At 35.7% G+C, this 15,307-nt stretch overlaps 1 long non-coding RNA gene across 1 annotated transcript; it reads right to left on the reverse strand.

The window, feature by feature from the left end:
• Nucleotides 1-8,609: 8,609 nt before the first annotated feature.
• On the reverse strand, nucleotides 8,610-10,596 carry LOC141626450 (uncharacterized). Its single transcript, XR_012536031.1, has 4 exons — nucleotides 10,162-10,596; nucleotides 9,372-9,461; nucleotides 9,181-9,253; nucleotides 8,610-8,874 (listed from the first exon to the last, which is right to left on the reverse strand). It is a non-coding gene; the product is annotated as an uncharacterized LOC141626450 (long non-coding RNA).
• Between the last annotated feature and the right edge of the window lie 4,711 nt (nucleotides 10,597-15,307).

Raw genomic sequence — 15,307 nt, forward strand, 5'->3', positions numbered from 1 at the left:
TTCAAGTCACTAGCAAACACACTTGTAATTTATTAATGATGAAAAATTCGCAAAGAAATTCCCTTCATTCTCCAAATACACATCTATGTAGAATAACTAATTACTCCACATATACATGTATTCGGAGAACATTAAAGGGATCGCCACCAAACTCATTCCTCATTAATAAATCACAAGTACGTGTTTACTACCTAAATGACTTGAAACGTACAAAGACAGTCCCAAAATGGGGACTATTCAAGAATTACTCCTAATGAGTAATTCTTGAACGGGTACTAATTAAGTCAACATCAAATCAAACAACAACACAATCAAGTACTAAATTAATTAAGTCAATCAATAGTCCAATTCAACCACATAATAAAGGCTTCTATCCTAAAGTCCGTAACATAATTTGAACTAAAATTAGTAAATTTAAAAGGTAACTGGTAAGAGGAGGTTACCTAATCAAGTAAAAGCAAAAATGAAAAGAAAACAAGAAGCAACAGCTACCGCGTACGGTGGTGCCTAACAGCGCGGTGACAACCCTAAAAAGAGAAAAGAAAAACAAAAATAACAAGGTTATTCTACCTCAATTCATCAATAACATGAATTATCAAACTACATTTATCAAAATCAAGTCCTAAAGAAGGTTCCACTTAGCTAATAGCTAATTTCTCTTAATCCAAAAGACGGTTCCACTTAGCTAATTCCATTAATGCAAAAGACGGTTTCACTTAGCTTAATATTAATAATAATACGACGATTTCACTTAACTTAGTAATAATAATAATAATATTATTAATTAAGACGGTTCCACTTAGCTTAATACTAATGATAATGAGACGGTATCACTTAGCTACCCAACACCATACACCACCCACGACCCACCCACCCACGGCCACCCCACTCCCCACCCACCCACCCACGGCCCACCACAGCCCACCCCCGACCAACCCCACCCACGGCCAAACCCCCCTTCCCCCCCCCCTCCCCCGCGCCCCCCATAACCCTAAACCTAAAGACAAACCTCATAATCATTCCCTTTTAATTCAAACACAAATTAAACTAAATCTAACTACAAATTAATCTAACATACAAACTACAAATAAATCTAACAAACTAACCACAAATTAATCAAACTAACTACAAATTAATCTAACAAATTAAACTATATAAACTGAAATTAAACAAAAAAAACTAACCTAATTGAAGAGGGTGGATGTGGCGGTGGAAATGGCGGTGGAAGGGTGGTTGTGTGGTGTTGTTCGTTGGTGTCGTCGCCGCTTTTCAATCGCTCGTCCCTTTTTTTTTTTTTTTTTGTTTCGCAAAGAGTAAAGTAGGAGAGAGGAGCGCTGGTTTGTATTAAAAAATTTGGCGACTGATTTTAGTACTTTGGCGACTGAAATTTCAGTCGCCAAATTTCGCGACTACCTTTATTTCATTTTCCAAATTAAACAAATTAGTCGCCAATTTGATTCCCTTTTTAAAATAGACAGCCTGGTTTCCATTAAAACAATTGGCGACTGAATTTCATTTTGGCGACCGAATTTCAGTCGCCAAATTGGCGACTACCCATAAATCAGTCGCCAAATTCAAAATATCGGTCGCCACGTTTGATTCCCTTTTTAAAAAAGACAGTCGCCAGATTGGCGACTGATTTCAGTCGCCAATTTTAAAATCAGTCGCCAATTTGGCGACTAAATATATCAGTCGCCAAATTCCGGTCGCCTGTTTTAGTTTTTCTTGTAGTGACCATTGTTGTGGTGCAACTGATTGTGATTTTTTGTTTATTGTTCTCGAGGTGCGTCCTCAGCCGCGTGAAGTCACTTGCGGGAGTGGCTTCACGCCCGTTGTTCGCCCTCCGTGGAACCCGCCACGGGAGGGGATGTGCACATTAATGGACATGGGTTTATCGCTCGGTATGATGAGCGGGAATTAGGTAGGAACGGCTGCGGTCCCCCACTGGCAGGTTCTGGTCCAGTGGACAGTTGGAGACGGTGATTGGTGGATTGTAGATGTGTGTGTGTATGATTCTGTGCTTATGTTGTGTCTGTGGTTGTTGGTGTGTTTCCTCAGTTACTGACCTTGTGTGGTTTGTCTTGTTGTTTGTTTCTGTTGTGTCTGCCGTGATCCCTTATGGTGAGCAGTCAGCCTTAGCAGGTTGTGATCTAGCTGTTAGTCAGGTGCTTGGCGGGATGAGTCTTTCACGAGTTACAACAGAAGTAGTTCACATAGTGGATTTGAGTTGTATCTTTTATAATTAATTAAGAGTTAATTAATTATCAAAGTGATGCAATTAGTGGGAAAACGAACACCTACTGGTGTTGTTGCACCAGGATTTAGGAATACTAAAATCATCTTATGCTCTTAGCTATCATACAGAATTACACTAATACTCTATATAAACTACCTCAATTATTTTTTTTGTCCTGCATATTCATTATATAGACCTGTTTCTTTCATTACCACTTTCATAATATAATCTTCACGTTTTTTTCTCTTCATTTTATCTATAAACAATTTAACTTGACTTATCGTTTGGTTCATTAAGGGAATTGAAGTTTCAAGGAAATAAGAGTTCCCATGATTTTGTAAATCACATGAAATGGAAGAATGTTGTTTGGTTGGAATGTGGGAAGTTAATTACACAGGAATTCACACCTACCTAGGGGAGCCTAGGTAAGCAACTTCCCACAACATGGAGGAATTGAAGTTCCTATGGAACTTCAATTCATATGCTTTGGGGCAAACAAACAACTCTCCCATTTTGCAAATCCCATGAATTGCAATTCATGTGTTTTAGAATGAGTAACCAAGTTGGTGATTATTAATTAATTATCAAAGTAGGTAAGCCAATTCCTATATCATGTAGGCATTGGAAGTTCCTGGGAACTTCTAAATCCTCCATTTTCCAAAAAACATGGCAACCAAACAACCCATATTTTTGCAATTCATGTGATTTTCCAATTCCTGTGTTTTTTAATTATCAACCAAACAACCCCTTAGAGTGATTATATCTGATGAAATATGATGATCAAGATTCAAGAGGTATAAAATGTTATATTTACTTGCTTGAATACAAGGTTCTTGAGTATTATCAAGCTTATATGTTGCCCTATGGTTAATTCGTTGTATCATTACCGTATACAATGTACAATTACGAACTACAACTAATATAGAACATACCGATAAACTATAAGGATTTGAGGACCATCAGTATTTTTTAAATATTTGTATTCAATGAAGTGATTTAATGAGATTTGAATTAGTTCGATGGGTTTGGTATAGTTTTTATCCTGTGCATCTAAATTAAGTGATATAAAGTTGATTAAGTGTGGCAGTGTGCTACTGTGCTAGACTTCAGTATTGAATGAGAAAAGTTAGGCCAATAAGTATATCAATTTGATGAAATAAGGTATTAATCTTCGTCTCAATAGATTGTTTTGCCAGCTTAATTGCATTACTTTGTTCAAGTGCATATATGAATCTAACTCGGATTTTTTACACGGGATCAAGGGTGATATGGCAAGAATTAGGCATGATGCTGGTTGGTACTGTGATAGGTAGTAGTGATTAGACGATTTACTATTGGATATGGTTGCTATAAAATTACCAATGTTTGTTAAGTTACCAATTACTGTTAACATATGCTCAAGTGCAACTATATTTGGTACCTTGTAGGCAATGAGAGCTGTTTTGTTTTCATGTTCGTCTGTACCAAATATTCCGAACACTTTGTTTCCCACTCCTTACTTCCAATTCATTATGTGGAAATGGTACTTGCCTGTTTTTCTCTTTCTTATCAATTTTGGTTTCGATTTTTGATTTTTAGTACAAACAATACTATATTTATAAGTGATAGAGTCAGAAGTGTCGAGTCAATAAGGCCTTCGTAGGCCTAGTTTGGTTTCATTTAAGGGTCTTTTGTCGGAATAATGAGCTAGTCTTCCCTGATATGGTCGTTTCTGTACCAAAAATAAACCTAAATATAACTAACAGAAGCTAGTGATAAGTAGGGTCGATCTCCACAGGGAGGCAAGGTATCTATCTGTCATCCGTCTATCTAAGTCACAAATGGGGTTTTTATATTTGATTTTCTAAACTACTAGAAGTCAAAGGGTAAGAGAAATAAAGTAAGAGCAGTAAAGGAAGAAAATAATAGATGTGATCAGATAAAAGAGAGTATGTCAGGATTTCGGTTCACCATGGTAGTTTATCGACTCAGTTGCAAATAGCCTAGACAATCTACTGTGAGAAGGATACAGGAAAGTGAAAGATCATAGATCCATATTAGACTCTCTAATAAAATTAATTTATCTCATAAATTGTCATTTAGGTGATCTATGTAACATGCATGCTAATATGAAAGCATAAAAAGAAAGTATAAGGAAAAACAATAACCTTACATTGAATTTGTGGTAAAAAGGGCACAAACTAATTCACCTTACTAGCTTGTTCTTGAGCTTAAACCAAATGGAAGATCCTCCTTGCAAATCTTCAACTAGATAATCTCCTTCTTGTTGCACCCAAGAACTAACCCAAAATAATAACAAGTATTGACTAGTAACTTGTTAATTTTATACCCTTGATAATATTGTAACTTTACTAACTTTCTTAGTAAATATTAATGTATGTATACTAAAAACTTAGTAGTGATTAATAATTATTTTAGAGAGATGAATAAAAATTGTTCACATGCAAATAGGTAGAGTGAAGAAATGAGGTAGCGTAAATTGTGAACAATAGATGGAGTATATAGGAAGGGAAGTGGCGGGTGGAGGTGGAGTGAGGGAGTGGAGAAATTTTGTCTTATGTTTTTATCTTACATCACATGTAAACTCTTACATAAGATAAATTATGGTAGTATACAAAACAAGGTGAAATTATTATGTGAGTAATCATCCACTACTCTTATTTTACACGGTGCACTTGACCATTTACGGGTCCATGTTGGTTCTTATATTTGTCGCACAAATCCGTGTAATTTTTATTTTAAACATCGTATCATGTTTAAATACTTCCATAATTAATTCGTCCAATTCACTCCGTAAATATACGTGTACCACTACACATATTATTTACGTACTAATATTAATCACATTAATCAATTAGTACAATTTTAGTAAATTAACAGTTAATTAACTAAAACCCGTTTCCCAAAACTTATTATTTAATTATCGCATAATTAAATAATAACGGCTGCTCCTCGAGTTCGCAACTCGAAATCTCTCTAAAAATAATCGACTAACTTTTTGGTCTACAAATCAAGGGACTAAATAAATTGTATCTCATACAATTAATTAGTTGTCTATTGGGGTTCGTTCCTTTAGGTGTGACCGAAATGGGTCAGTTGATCACCGCCGTCTCACGACAATAACGTCAAACTCTAGTCAGCCAACCGTTATCGATTTACGTTAATCAACTGACGAGGATCAAATAAATAAATATCTGATGATATTCCATTAATGAGATTTAATATGTTAACGCACTATTGTGGAGGACACTAACTCCAACAGAAAGGTCCTTCCGGTCCACTTTTTATCCTAGATTTCCGCTAACTTAACTTCCGTCCTCATTAGGGTAGTCTACTGTTCATAGCAGGTCTGTTCATTCCAATCTTCCGATCCAGGAACAAAATTAACCAGATTAATGTAATTTAGAAGCATGCATTCAAGTAAATTGGTGTACAGTTATATTACTATGGGACAGATTCTCACAAGTAAACCATCTAGTCTATTCGCTACATCGTCACAATCCTACCATGGATTCCCTAGTCCTAACATAGAAGAAATTAGCTACTCATACTACTAATGGTGTCAACAATAATAATAATGAGCATACTAATCAAAAGCATGATGGAATAAAGATGATTAAGCATAAACTAAATTAGGGCAGAAATATTAAAGAGTAAAAGCAAGAATTTAAAGCAAACAAACAAAAAGATTAAGATTAAGAGAGAAAAGTGATTACAATCTAAAGCAATCCGGCGTAAAGATCGATCCAATAGCAAAGCAAGAGATTAAAGGGAAGAGAAAAACTGATTAACAATGAAGAGTGTATGAGAGAAAAAGAGAGCTTTTGACCTAATCCCGACTTCCTTTATATAGGGAAGTCATTATTCACATAAAATAAACCTAACACGGGTTAAAAATCCCGAGTATATGAGCTAATCACTCGATCGAGTAACTTTATATCACTCGATCGAAAAAATCCAAGCTAAAATCTCTCGATCGAGTATTTTAGGTACTCTATCGAACACTTATTAAATAGGCACTACTCGATCGAGTAGAAAAAGGAGTCGATCGAACACAATTGTACTCGATCGAGTACTTTCCAGTGCACATTTCCTGCTTCGCGCACTGAACTTCAAATGGCTGCCATTTCTTCGTTACTTGGGCAAACTGGGCGTTTCCGGTGGAGTTGGAAAGCTAAGAGGACAGGATTTCATCTCCAATTTGAATAACCTGAAAATAGGTTGTAGAATTTGAGATATGTCACTTCAAAATAGGCACTAGTAATTTGAAGTTCTTCCTTTGCTCGCCTAGCTATCTTACTTCTTTGTGCATCATAATTAGTAGTTTCCAAGCTCCGACTCAATTCATCTCCTAAATGCATGCATAAGGACATGTTTTAGGCTTTATTATACTCCTTTCTGGTTCATACCTGTAAATAATACAAGAGAAACCAAAGTAGACAATTCGGGGGACATTTGTAGCTAAACACTACACAAAATGCATAGAAATGTGTGCAAATGAAGTACGAAATACCTATATGAAATGCACGCATCAAATCTCCCCAAACCAAACCTTTGCTTGTCCCCAAGCAAATTAAATGCAAACTAGTGGAACGGAAATGAAAACTCAGAGCTTGCTATAACTTGTCTACTTGAACCAATTTAATGCAACATAAATCAACAGTTACAAGTACAGCGATCAACACGCAAACGAGTTATAAGATGTCCGTAAATAAAGCTGACCTATCAACCTTTCAAGACCAACAAAATAGGACTCTCACATGGTCACTCTTCTCTCATGAAGCAAAGGGTGAATAATTATGTGTAAGAGGGAAAGAGAATACAGTCACTCACCTAAACTGCGACCACTACTACAATATCTGGTTTCGAGAACGGGACTAAGAAGATGGTTTAGAACAGAACCGTCATGTATGTTTGTAATACTTTTGGCACGTTGGTGATAACTAAAAGAGAACGGTCAAGAAGAGAACCCGTTCTCATATGTAAAACAAAGTGAACGGTTGGTCAAGGGAACCGGTGTCCTTGTTAGCAAGTCCCACATTAAGCGCGGTTAGATGAGGCAACCGTTCTCTATTGCTTCACAAAGAGCACGGTTTGCATAACAACCGTCTTCTTTTCAATTATTTCAAACTAAAACCTAAAGCAACTGACCCCTTCCTTAGTTAGTCGTCATTCCTTCACTCCGTGAATTCAAGCAACACGTCCTCAACCTCTGATAGCCGCCACCCTTCGCACCGCCTTTCATGCTCATCACCATCTGACAGTCGCTGCCACAAACCAACCTCGCCCTTAACCTATTCGCCACACCATTTATCACTGCATCCATCCTACACGCTCTCGCCCACCATCCGACGGTCGCCCTTTCCTGCCTCCTCACGTCTCCCTCCTACCACCACTTGTCAAGGTATGTATTATGAACTCATCTATTGATAGGAGGATGTGATTTGGTAGCCTATTTACCCTTATTTCATATTTCAATTGATCTTTTATGTCTATTGTGAAACCCTAATTTTGGTACTTTGTTTGAATAATTGTAAGTTGATTGACATCAGAATTCAATCTATATAGCCAAAGTCCGCTTCAAGCTGCAATACCCTTTTGGTAAGATGAATTCATAGTTTTTTTCCTTAGGTTTAGGATTAGCTTAGTATTTGTATAGATTTTGGTTATTAAGTGAATCATTAGTAGTATTTTGAATTTGAGTTGTAATAAGCATGCTATTTTTTTTGTGAAAATCGAAATAATGGCCGATTCCTCCATTTCACCCCTCCTAGGCAATTAATTTCTCCTCCAACAAAGGAAAGATTTGGATGAAGAACTTCATTTCCTTCCCTTTTTCACCCTCCCACCTCTTTTCTATGCCTCATATCCATTGAACTCCATCTCGTATACACTGAACGTACAACGCCATAAACATCTGTATATTATGAGGTGATTATCTTCACTACTACAAAACAAAGAAACAAGAACGGTTCATAACCGTTCTCAAATGACACACGGAACCGTCCTCTCCAAGGCCGTCCTCTTTTCCTACGAGAACGGTTGCGTAGAAGTCAAACCGTCCTGAAAAGCAAGGAGAAAGAGCACGGTTGAACTGTACAACCGTCTTCTTTTAAACATCAAAGAGAACGGTTATCCTCTCCACCCGTCCTCTTTGTTCCTTCTTTATTCCACCTTTAATATCAGTTATTATTATGATAAAGACCCGTCTTGTTTGGTAACCTTAGAGCATGGTTGTAATATGTACTCCTCGTCTTTTGAGAACTGTTATATCTTTTTATTTATTAGAATAAATTCAATTTTGTTCTACCCTTCTATATGGCTGATGTATACATAGTATTTCTTACGAGTATCAAAGATATCGATTAAATAAAGTCATAATTCTTCAACGTGCAATTACGGAGATTCCAATAATAATCCTTATATTTCAGAACATAAATACACATCATCTTCAACCCACAAGTTTACACATGAAACTCGATATGACTAAGTATATACATGTTTACACATGAGCGAAATTGACAAGATCTTCTATAACAACAGAAGTACAAATTTATACATGGCTGGTCTTCAAACCATGTTAGGTCCTTGAACACTAACTCCCACTCTAGCTAACTGCATGCAACTTTCATCACCAGCTGCCACACACAAAACAAAAATGCCAATAAAAACAATGTAATGCAGAAACTAAGAAAGCAATATGAAACCAACATAAAAATTCTACATAAAAACAAATTAAAATTCAGATGAGTAACATAAAGTTATTCAGATGAAGTAACCCAATTAAGGCAAGCATTAGAAGTCATTGGTGGGTGATAACTTAACTTGATTGTGATGCAATACTAGTAATGCAATTAAGGGGCACAGATGAATTCACCAACCAACAAAAACTTCACAAATATTGTTTTAACTAGTGTTTGAGGCTTGAGTATGTAAGGAATTACCTATTGAAACAAAAGGCAAGTATCTTAAAAATCTTCAAATGATCTATCACCTTTCTGATTTCGTTAAATATTCCTGAAAAGTAAATCAATCAAGCATTTGACAAGTACAATAGAAGAAAAATCAAACCCAAAACCCATTATTATGATTAATAAGCCCATCTAAACTTCTAAAAGTATAGAGAAAATCATACTTAGTCGTCTGAAGTCTTAATCCATCACTCTTTAGTTATGCGATCACTGAAAATGACATGTTGCTCGTAGTCATCAGTATTGAATGCAGCCTGCAATAAACTTTATAAATGAACAACCTTAACGAATATTAACAAATTTGAAAGAGTGAGTTATCTTCACCAAACGCAGATAAGAATTTTTCCTACCCTTGAAATAGCTCCAGTAAAATGTGAACTTTTATTAAATAACATTGTACCTGAGTTTCACTAAGATCAATCATACAGTAGTATCTACCAAAAAAGCACATATAGTCATGCAACAAAGAGAAATGATAAGATCAAACATGTCCACTCTTTGCTTTTTGTAAAGTATATAGCAACCACTAAATCTGACTCCAGCCCAACCCTATAATTTAATCAAAGTAACAGCTAGCTTAGGGTTGGTGAAACGTAACCATTTGAAATGAAAGAAATTGAGGAAAATCGAAACTAATACACAAGTTCTTCCCTTTGGGATGAAGAAGTTCCATAAGAAATTTGGCATCTTTGGTATCAAGTTCACCAAAAACACAGTCGACAACATTATTTTATTAGCAAATTTCAACTATATTAATTCATAAGATAAAATAGAACATTTAATTCAATGATAGTCTAAATATAAATCCAAAATTATAAATTACAACAGTAGATCTGAAATTGTACTTGGTTATTCTGGATTTTCAAACATGCCCCAATTATTCCTGATTCCTCAACCACTAGAGTTAAAAACACATGAAATTAAAAAATTATATAGAGTAAAATTCCAGATTACCTTTATAATTATTCTTCAAAACAGTGTTTGGGGGTCAACAGAGGCGTGAGAGGAGCCGTCGAGAATGATATGATAAGGAGAAAATAGGGTTTCCGCTGTAGAAGCAGTTGTTAGTGTTTGGGCACTGTTGGTGGCCGCGAGTTAATTGAAGAGTTGGAGAGCATAGGGTTTACGCTGGAGCGGTAAATGTAATTTCTAATAGGCATGTGTAGAAAGATGACAATGAGAGGCCTAACCGTTCTCTTTAAACTTGAGCGAACAAAACGAGAACGGTTGTATTGACCAACCGTCCTCTTTGAGCAACAAAAGATCACGGTTCAGTCATCCACCGTTCTCTTTAAGCGATAATTTGACGCGCCAAAACTCGAGTGACAATAAAGGACGGTTCCGGTTTTATTTGTCCTCTAAGCCCCGTCCTCTTAACCCGATTTTGTAGTAGTGCTTAATGCACTGCCGGACTCGGCCTCTATAACCCTAGATTTTGCCTAAACTGCCTTATAGATGGACCAGTCATTCGATGAAATAATAGAGATGCGTTGAGCTGATGACATTATGATATCATTGAAAAAAAATAAAGAACTGAATGATTTGTAGAAGTCTTGTGCTTATCCATCTTATGGCGAAAGTGAAAATTACTTTGTAAGAGAGTAATAAAACTTCTATTGTTGCCCTGTCTCTTGCTTCCATTTGATTTATTTGTTGTTAATTTGGGCCTATATAAGCTACTAACCATTCCTTTTGTAATTAGTATTGTCTATGCTCTATTTCTAGTGATATATCCATGTTATATTATGCAGGTATTAGAAAACCTTGCGAAAAATTTTGTTACTGAGAAGAAAGAAGTTGACGGATTTCCTACAATCTAAGGTGATTTTCATCATTTATTATTTGTGATTGCAATTTTTCTTCACGATAGAGTTTGCTTTCTTGAAATATAAAGTGGAAGTGGAGTTTTGAAATATGATTTGTTATTATTTTTTTTAACCTCTTCCATGGGCTATTTTAGTGTCGAAGTCCTTTTAGACATAAAACTGTAACCTATGCCCGTCTCCTGTCTTGTTTCTTAGCATAATAGCCATTGATATTTAGCACAAAGCAAACTATGATTTGCAACTTATCATTAGTTTGACATGTTGTGTATTGTTATCATCAATGAATGTATGTCTTACAATTTAAGTAGTTTTCATTTGCTGGAACACTATACAAGCAGTGCGAGTGCTTGCTTATTGATGCCTGAAATCAAAAGCTTTTTGTGTGTGAGCTATATAGTATTCAATTTGGGCAGTAGGTGCACTTTGATAAATGCGTTCAAAGAAAGCTTTTTTATCTAAAGAGTCAAATAACATGAAAAAATTATAATAAGATGCAAATGAATTCATTTAAAGTAGAGATAGAAACATATTCTAGAAATGACAAATTCACTATCTCACACTTTTTATTTTCTATGGGTTACACACTTACACCAAATAACAAATATTGGGATAGAAATTCGCCTTCTTTCAGGCCTTGAGAGGCGTAGTCTGGGAACTTTATGTCTTAAATTTTGTTTAATTACTAACTATTGACTTATATTTGTTTGAGGAAAATGTGATTATTTGTTTTCTTATGATAAAGATGAAGAATTTGAAGGCGACTTTGAAAGCTTAGGTAAAAAAGGTAATGTAGTTTTTAGATTAATGTAGTAAGTATAAATTTTGTTATTATAATTTGATTCTAGCATATTCTGGTGCTTAAAACCTAACTTATAGTGTTCCGAGGTTGATTTTTGTGAAGCATGTGGAAAAACGCAATGGAAACGGAAAAACATAATGGAAACGCAAGTATGTTGGTTTTGTTGATCTTATTTACAACTATGTATTTTATATATTGGTAATTAATCTTGTGTAGGACTGGTTGCATAGATTACAACATGGCAATAAGACAATAATGAAGTGAATAATATAACATGAAACACAGCCATTTTATACATAAGCTACTTGGGTAGAGACTGCTGATCTTGGACTATGACAGTCTCGTATGAGCTTTTTTCATATATGGTGTTTGTTGGAGATGTAGGAATCGTTATTGCTGTATTGACTGATGTTGTGATAAACACCTTTTTAATCATTGAAATAGGTTATTGGTGACATTTGCACTCACCGTACTAACTAACTCACAAGCTATACTTATTTGGAAATTAATTAAGGTATATCTTCTTTATTGTCAATACTTTATACGGAGTAGTATATTTCAATAATTATCTTTGTCGCAGCCTTTTGGTAGCATATTATGTGGAAATTATGTTTGTCGATATATGTTGGAGATTATCAAAGGAAGATATATTAATATTCTCCCAAATATATGTTTTTTTTCTTTACTTTAATCATTTTCACCTTTTTGTTTTTCTCATTTCTCTCGTACGTAATTATTTTACTTCACACATCATATATAGTATATTAACTACATTTTTGGGTGTCGTGTGTATATAGTTCATGCTTAACTCTCCAAAGACATATACGGTTGAGCAAATTGACGAGGTGCGGAATATTTGGGCTGAATTCACACTCCAATTTAAGCCAACGAGCAATGGTGAATGAAGATGGTGATTACAGCTTTTTGAAGTTCGATTTATTTAAACTTAGAAGCGACTAAGTAAAATTTGCACTTGCATTATGTTTTGCAAAAGGTAGCGTATTTTCGATAGTGTAAGCTCTTAAAACATGATAGTACTATGTATATTTTTTCAAGGCATTGTCCTTCTGAATTCAAATTAAATGCGAAGGTTATTTGTTGCGTAAACCTTGTTGGAATTTCTGAATTATAACAGGTTTCGTTCTTATATACGAGCTAAACGATTCAATCGTGTAGGGTTTACGATAAAAATAGAAATATTTTTTTTTTTAATATGTGAGGTTCAAAGAGAGCGGTTGTACATCATAACTGTTCTCTTTGAAAAGGTGAGCAAAGGCGCCAAAAAAATTTGACATCCCTTTCAAAGAGAACTGCCTTATCAAAGAGACCGGTTACTATATGCAACAGTTCTCTGTGATATATCAAATAGCATGGTTATTTGGCGCAACCGTTCTGGTTGTTATTACAAAAAGACCGGGTTGACTTTATTTCAACCGTGCTCTTAAATAAAAGAGAACGCTTGGCCACAGGACGATACAAAATGGCTTTAAGAACGGTGTTTGACCGTTCTCTTTGATCAATTTTGTAGTAGTGGACCTACATAACATGCATGCAACAAAAATGATAGACGATTCAAGTACTACGCATACACTCCAACCAACAATGTCCGTCACAGCCGAGGGCTTACAAATAGTATGGGAAAGTAAGGTTACAGGTAAGAAAGGCAAAATAGATTATGGAAATGTGGAGGTAAAGCGTCAAGCTAGCTCCTAAACAAGACCATATAAGACCGTCCGAATCTCAACTGACTGAAAAATAAACACAAGTGCCCTTCATGGCACAAAACTCACTAACCAAATATACTATCTCCTCAAAAATATAGGAATAAAACGGAGGAGTGAGACCGTCACAAGATAAAAATAAGCACAGTCGGTCTCTATTATTCAACCAAACTCAAAATTTTCCAAACTTTTTCTCTTCTGATTTCACGTGGGATTTTCACACATTTTTTTTTCAATTTTTTTCCAACTCTTTTTTCTGATTTTTTCTCACGTGTCCTTTTCTTTTTTTGCTTTCTTTTTTTTCCTTCATCCTTTCTCATTTTCCTACCAACTCCAGACAATAAAAATGAGCCAAACTCGCAACATGGATCAAAATACCACAACAGTCACACTAAACTAGCTTGACAAGGCAAGCTAATTATGGATGTAGCTAATGGGTTAAAAAGGCTAAATTTGGCTTAACTGGAGGTAGATGGGTGAAAATGTAAGAAAAGGAGATTTGCAAGCACCTCCTTCCATGTGACACCAACCACAAACCCGAATGTATGCAGTTGAAAAGAAATCGAATTTCATAAATGTGCAATATTGATGAACATGCTATGCAAGGAGTACTACTCTCAATTCCTATGTAAACCGGTCATGAATGTCACCAGTTATAAGACTCTAAATCTCAGAAATTGTAAAGTAGATTGCCAATTTATCAGGTCAAGTCTACACAGTAAGCTAAATTTGAACAAAAACTCGTAGATATGCGCAAGACTCAGCTAATAACTATCGATTAGATGCAAGGCTTAAGTAAAAATGACAAGTTAAAGTGCAATTTCATCACGGAAATCTACCGTTCTGACTCAACCTATATGCAAAAATAAACGTGAATTTTTTGAATTGTTATTTTTTAGATTTTTGATTTTTATGAAAATAAACAACAATGCATACGGAAATTAAACGTGATAGCAGAAATGCAATAAAACAAGATGCAGACACAGATATGGATGCATAACCTCCCCAAACCAAACCGTACAATGCCCTCATTGTACCTAAAACAGGGAAAGGAAATACAAACTAAAAAGGAGAGAGAGTGTAGAAGCATAAAACTTACAAGATAACGCGAAGAAGGGACCTCCCCAAACCAGCCAGCAACATGAGAGGTCACAGCTAGCGGCTTCAGAGCCGCTAAGTTGCGAACAGAATGTAAGAGTACCTGCAAATTCGCAAATAGCAACCACACAAAAGTACTGCCAAAGCAAAGAGGGCTAAATTGTTCACAGTCTATAGCCGAGTAGGCTAATTATTAAGGCACACAACAAAACTAAATTGTTTGAAAAAAATAACTAAATAGTTCGATTTCCGGGTTGCCTTCCGGACAGCGCTAGTTTCAGATAGGTCCCAGCTCGACCTTCTTCTTATCATCCACCGACAGAAATTAATGGCCCACAACAAGGTTGTTGACTGAATCAGGTTCCCTCAGCATCCATCAGCTTGACCTTAGGTCTCCATACCATCCGAGAAATAGGAGAATAGCAACTTATAGCGGCGTATTGGCCTCCACTTTTAGCTCTCTCACACGCTTTATTCTTGTACGGGTAGCCTCATCCAATCCTCCGCCTGGGTCATCAATCCACACCGTTCAAGTCTCCAAGGTAAACTTATGATGCTCACCTCCAGGGTCCGTCAACCTATCAGTACCTGAAAAAGAAGTAACAAAGGATTTAACCTTGATTGCAGAAATATCGTCTGAAATAAATTTAGACGAC

This window comes from Silene latifolia, chromosome Y (genome assembly GCF_048544455.1).
Source record: "Silene latifolia isolate original U9 population chromosome Y, ASM4854445v1, whole genome shotgun sequence".
In the NCBI taxonomy this organism is placed as follows: domain Eukaryota; kingdom Viridiplantae; phylum Streptophyta; class Magnoliopsida; order Caryophyllales; family Caryophyllaceae; genus Silene; species Silene latifolia.